This window comes from Rhinoraja longicauda, chromosome 19 (assembly GCF_053455715.1).
Source record: "Rhinoraja longicauda isolate Sanriku21f chromosome 19, sRhiLon1.1, whole genome shotgun sequence".
NCBI classification, from domain to species: domain Eukaryota; kingdom Metazoa; phylum Chordata; class Chondrichthyes; order Rajiformes; family Arhynchobatidae; genus Rhinoraja; species Rhinoraja longicauda.
The window spans coordinates 4,352,752-4,358,979 of record NC_135971.1 but is presented as its reverse complement, the minus strand read 5'-3'; the positions used below and the strand labels follow the sequence as shown (position 1 = coordinate 4,358,979).

Sequence of the window (6,228 nt, the reverse complement as noted above, 5' to 3'; positions counted from 1 at the left end):
CTCCCTTACCTCAGTGATGGTGAAGCCCCCTCCCCGCAGCAAGATCCCCAGACCGGACGCACGACAATCATTGCCCCCCGACCATACCGACAGTCCGTGGGGCCACCATCGCGACCACCTCCGATTGCAGCGAAGGTGTGGCAGCCCGCACTCTTGTAGAAAAGTCACATCCGCCTTTACCTTGGCCAGGTACTGCAAGGCGGATACACATCGCGCAGTGCTCTTCACACTGCGCACGTTTAAGGATGCCAGTTTCAGCTCCATTGTCCTTTAGTGTCCCAGGCGATCCTCCCGCATGCCAATCATCTGGCTGAGTTCCTGCACATTTTTGTCGCACAGGTAGTGGTACAGGTTGGTGGCTTCCTCAGCACAGGGTGTATTTTCTGGCGAGGCCACTGCGCTGCTCCCAGTGTCCTGGAGCTGGGGCCCATCGGCCACTGCACTGCTCCCGGTCTCCCGGAGCTGGGGCCCATTGGCCACTGCACTGCTCCCGGTCTCCCGGAGCTGGGGCCCATTGGCCGTTGTGCCGCTCCCGGTCTCCCGGAGCAGGGGCCCATTGGCCGTTGTGCCGCTCACGGTCTCCTGGGGCTGGGGCCCATTGGCCGTTGTGCCGCTCACGGTCTCCTGGGGCTGGGGCCCATTGGCCGTTGTGCCGCTCACGGTCTCCTGGGGTTGGGGCCCATTGGCCGTTGTGCCGCTCACGGTCTCCTGGGGCTGGTGCCCATTGGCCGTTGTGCCGCTCACGGTCTCCTGGGGTTGGGGCCCATTGGCCGTTGTGCCGCTCACGGTCTCCTGGGGCTGGGGCCCATTGGCACTGCTCCCAGTCTCCTGGGGCTGGGGGGCAACAGACATGTTCTTTCTCTTACCTTCCTCCTCCCCCGTTTTCTTCCTCTGCCTCTGCCTCCGTTGTCGGATCCTCCCGGTCGTCTCATCCTCCGACGCGGAGAGGCTGCTGGCCTCGTCCTGGGAGAGGACTCTTTTTTGGGACTTGCTTGCCCCCTCCGCCTTTTTCTCCGTGCGCACAGCCTTCAACGTTTTCCTCGATTTTACCACCTGCCATTCCTCCTCTTCCTGTTCCCCCTCTTCCATCGACTCACCCTCGTGGGTAGGGGCCTGGGGGGCTCTGTCCTGCGGTTGGGGGCTCCTGGTGGTCGCGTTGTTATCGCCCCTGCTCTCCTTTCCTTTTTGGGCTTTTTCCGTGGTAGGAGGCGTCTCGTCCACACTGGGGGTGCTGGCAGCGGCCCCTCTTATCGCCTGTGCATACGTGCTAGCTCTTTTAGGGCAGGCCCTGTAAAGGTGGCCTGCCTCCCCACACAGGTTGCAGCTCTTACTCTCTTTACATTCCCTTGTCTCGTGGCCTTCTAGTTTGCAGTTTCTGCAGACGACTGTCCTGCATTCTGCCGCCACGTGCCCAGGTTTGTTGCATTTCCTGCACACCCTGGGCTGCCCCGCGTACGTCATGTAACCCCGGTTCCCTCCGATAGCGAACACCGAGGGGGGGGTGGATGATGAATCCCTTCCCGTCCACCCTCAGCTTCACCTTCACTTGCCTCTTGCTCGTCCAGATCCCGAACAAGTCCTTTATGTCCACGCAGTTCCCGGCCCCTTCGACGTAGCGAGCAAGGAAGGTGAGGACATCCACGACGGGCACATGTGGGTTAAACATGTGCACCGTGATCATTCGTTCCCTCTGGGTGGGGAGGGTGAAGAGCGGCTGCACCTTCAGGAGCGACAGCGGGGCTTCATCCCCCTTCTCCCGGAGGTCCTGCAGCAACTTCTGCCATCCCGCCGGGTTTTGGAAGGTAACGTCGAAATATCCGTTACCTGGGAAGTCCTGGAGGCAGAAGATGTCCCCGGCCTTGAATCCGCAGGCCTCCAGCAGCACCTTCTTGATGAAGAGGTCCCTTGAGAAAGGGTTCCCCTCCCTGAGGTCCTTCACCGATACACGCAGGGTATTCCGGATACCCTGCCCTCCAGCTCCACTTGCTGCTGCCATCCCACCTGGATAAGGGTGTTAGGTTGGTTACCCAACCAGCATGGATCCACCCCTAAACCAGACACGTGGTCCTGACTTCCGCTCCTCGTCGATGATCCAATGCAAATACTGCTCTTATACTGTTCTTATAAGAACATTAGATTGTGCCAGAACAGATACTACACTTGATCTTAGCCAAAAGACCGAGAAGCGGACAGAGAGGGGAGACGGGGATACTCACGGCACGGTGTGGGGGTTGCTGCAGAGATACGATGCCCAGACTCCCAGTACGGCTAGGACGAGAAGGATCACGGCGGGTATGATCGCCCAACGACACCTGGACCCTGGAGGAGACAGACCCACACAGCCGTGAACCTAGAGCTTCGTTTAGAGACACAGCGCCGAAACAGGCCCTTCGGCTAGGCTTGTATACACTGGAATTTAGAAGGATGAGAGGGGATCTTATCGAGACGTATAAGATTATTAAGGGGTTGGACACGTTCGAGGCAGGATACATGTTCCCAATGTTGGGGGAGTCCAGAACCAGGGGCCACACAGTTTAAGAATAAGGGGTAGGCCATTTAGAACTGAGATGAGGAAAAACTTTTTCAGTCAGAGAGTTGTGAATCTGTGGAATTCTCTGCCTCAGAAGGCAGTGGAGGCCAATTCTCTGAATGCATTCAAGAGAGAGCTAGATAGAGCTCTTAAGGATAGCGGAGTCAGGGGGTATGGGGAGAAGTCAGGAGAAGTCAGGAACGGGGTAATGATTGAGAATGATCAGCCATGATCACATTCAATGGCGGTGCTGGCTCGAAGGGCCGAATGGCCTCCTCCTGCACCTATTGTCTATTGGCCCATTGAGTACACTAGTCTTTCCAATCTTTCCTCATATGTCAGTTCCGCCATCCCAGGGATCAATCTCGTGAACCTACGCTGCAATGCCTCAATTACAAGGATGTCCTTCCTCAAATTAGGAGACCAAAACTGTACACAATACTCCAGATGTGGTCTTACCAAGGCCTTGTACATCTGCAGAAGGACCTCTTTACTCCCATACTGAAATCCTCTTGTTATGAAGGCCAACATGCCATTAGCTTTCTTCACTGCCTGCTGTACCTGCAGGCCAACTTTCAGTGACTGGTGTACAAGGACACCCAGGTCTCGCTGCACCTACCCCTTACCTGACCTAACTCCATTGAGATAATAATCTGCCTCCTTGTTTTTGCCATTCTCAATCAGTACCCCGTTCCTGCCTTCTCCCCATACCCCCTGACTCCGCTATCCTTAAGAGTCTATCTAGCTCTCTCTTGAATGCATTCAGAGAATTGGCCTCCACTGCCTTCTGAGGCAGAGAATTCCACAGATTCACAACTTTCTGACTGAAAACGTTTTTCCTCCTCTCAGTTCTAAATGGCCGACCCCTCAGCAGGTCAGGCAGCATCTCGGGAGAGAAGGAAGGGTCTCGACCCGGAACGTCACCCATTCCTTCTCTCCCGAGATGCTGCCTGACCTGCTGAGTTACTCCAGCATTTTGTGAATAAATACCTTCGAAGAGTTTTTGTATATAGATTAATTAATTAAGGAAGAGATTAATAAATATATATAATAAATGTATGTGGGGGTTCCCTGAGACATGAAAATTATTTCCAGGGTTCTGCTGAGAAATGCTGGAATGGAGGGAGAGGGATCATGTTCAGGCAGGGGGATCAGTTTGCATTGGATTCATGTTCGGTACAAACATTATTCCTGTGCTGGTTTCTGGGGCCTGTTGGCCATGGGGGCACCGGCGTGAACTAAGGGGGAGCTCAGATGGAATGTGTCAATAATGGTTTGTGTAAAATGGGATAATTTGTAACTTTTCCGGCGCCCTTTAATTGGCGATTCTTTGCATACCTTGCGTGCGAACAAGAAAAAAATAAATATATATCACTGCGCCTTGTCAGATGTGACAAGGAAGTATTCATTCACGGAGAGTGCCATGTGCAGGCGGGTGGGACAAGGCCAGAATTACCCACCGGGTCAGCATGGGCCGAAGGGGCAGTCTGGGTGCTGTGCAACTCTCCACGCGGGTACTCACCGACCACGCGCAGCTCAAAGTGCTCCACGTCGTGATTCCTCAGCTCCCTGCCATAGTAGTTTGTCTCTATCTCGTAGGTCCCCTGGTCACCGAGCCCCACGGCCCACAGCTCGATGACGCCGTCCAGTCGGAAGTGGACTCTGTCCCTGTAGGACGGGTGGATCCAGGACGGACTCTCCGGGCTGTAAGACTTCCAATCGAGGATCGGCAGGTCGGGACGGACACGCCACATCGACACCCTGATCTTCTCGTGGCTGTGGGGCTGGACGGGGAACCTCACTGTCCCACCCATGGGGACAGTGGTGACCGAGCCCACGGTGACCGATGTTCTTGTTCCACACAGAGCCGCAGTGTGGAGACCTGAAACACAACAAGGTCATAGAATCTTTCGAGGATGTAACCAGTAGAGTGGATAAGGGAGAACCAGCCGATGTGTTATATCTGGACTTCCAGAAGGCCTTCGACAAGGTCCCACATAGGAGATTGGTGTACAAACTTAAAGCACACGGTATTGGGGGTTCAGTGTTGAGGTGGATAGAGAATTGGTTGGCGGACAGGAAGCAAAGAGTAGGAATAAATGGGTCCTTTTCGGAATGGCAGGCAGTGACTAGTGGGGTACCGCAAGGCTCAGTGCTGGGACCCCAGCTATTTACAATATATATTAATGATTTGGCCGAGGGAATTGAATGCAAGTTTGCGGATGACACGAAGCTGGGTGGCAGTGTTAGCTTTGAGGAGGATGCTAGGAGGCTGCAGAGTGACTTGGATAGATTAGGCGAGTGGGCAAATGCATGGCAGATGCAATATAATGTGGATAAATATGACGTTATCCACTTTACGGCAAGAACAGGAAAGCAGAGTATTACCTGAATGGTGGCCAATTAGGAAAAGGGGAGATGCAACGTGACCTGTGTGTCGTGGTGCAACAGTCATTGAAAGCAAGCGTGCAGGTGCAGCAGGCAGTGAAGAAAGCGAATGGTATGTTGGCATTCACAGCGAGGGGATTTGAGTATAGGAGCAGGGAGGTTCTGCTGCAGTTGTACAGGGCCTTGGTGAGACCGCACCTGGAGTATTGTGTACAGTTTTGGTCTCTTAATCTGAAGAAAGACATTCTAGCCTTAGAGGGAATACAGAGAATGTTCACCAGATTGATCCCTGGGATGGCAGGACTTTCATATGAAGAAAGACTGGATAGACTAGGCTTATACTCGCTGGAATTTAGAAGACTGAGGGGGGATCTTATAGAAACATATAAAATTCTTAAGGGGTTGGAGAGCCTAGATTCGGGAAGATTGTTCCCGATGTTGGGGAAGTCCAGAACCGGGGGTCACAGCTTAAGGATAAGGGGGAAGTCATTTAGGACCGAGATGAGGAAACATTTCTTCACACAAAGAGTGGTGAGTCTGTGGAATTCTCTGCCACAGAAGGTAGTTGAGGCCAGTTCATTGGCTATATTTAAGAGGGAGTTAGAGGTGGCCCTTGTGGCTAAAGGGATCAGGGGGTATGGGGAGAAGGCAGGTACAGGTTAGTGACCTGGATGATCAGCCATGATCATATTGAATGGTGGTGCATGCTCGAAGGGCCGAATGGCCTACTCCTGCACATATTTTCTATGTTTCTATGTCATTGTACCTGCCTGCTTCATCACCCACAGAAAACACTACCCCTCACATTCCCATTGAACCTGACACCCCCCCTCTCCAGATAACTGTGTGTTTGTGTTGTCATTTGTGAGCGGAGCACCAAGGCACATTCCTTGAATGTGCACATACTTGGCCAATAAACTTATTCATTCATTCATCAACTTATTCATTCATTCATGAAAAGGTAAGGCTAAAGGTGAAAAGAGTCAGAAATGGTGTCAGATGAGGATAGTAGTGAAATGTGAAGCTGCCGGGAGGGGTATGGATATGAGAGTCAGTCTGAAGAAGGTTCTCGACTCAAAACATCATCTATTGAAAAGTCCGGGAGCAGAGCAAGGACGCCCGTTGGCTGAGCAGTAAAGTAAGTGCTAATCACAGTTGAACAGGCAGTTTAAAAAGAGCGCCAAAAGGAAGCTAGTAGTCAATTTGAAAAGTCCGGGAGCAGAGCAAGGACGCCCGTTGGCTGAGCAGTAAAGTAAGTGCTAATCACAGTTGAACAGGCAGTTTAAAAAGAGCGCCAAAAGGAAGCTAGT

General features: G+C 52.8%; 1 pseudogene; it reads right to left on the bottom strand.

Moving 5' to 3' along the window:
- Nucleotides 1–2,099: 2,099 nt before the first annotated feature.
- Nucleotides 2,100–2,190, bottom strand: LOC144603289 (U2 spliceosomal RNA; annotated as a pseudogene).
- Between the last annotated feature and the right edge of the window lie 4,038 nt (nt 2,191–6,228).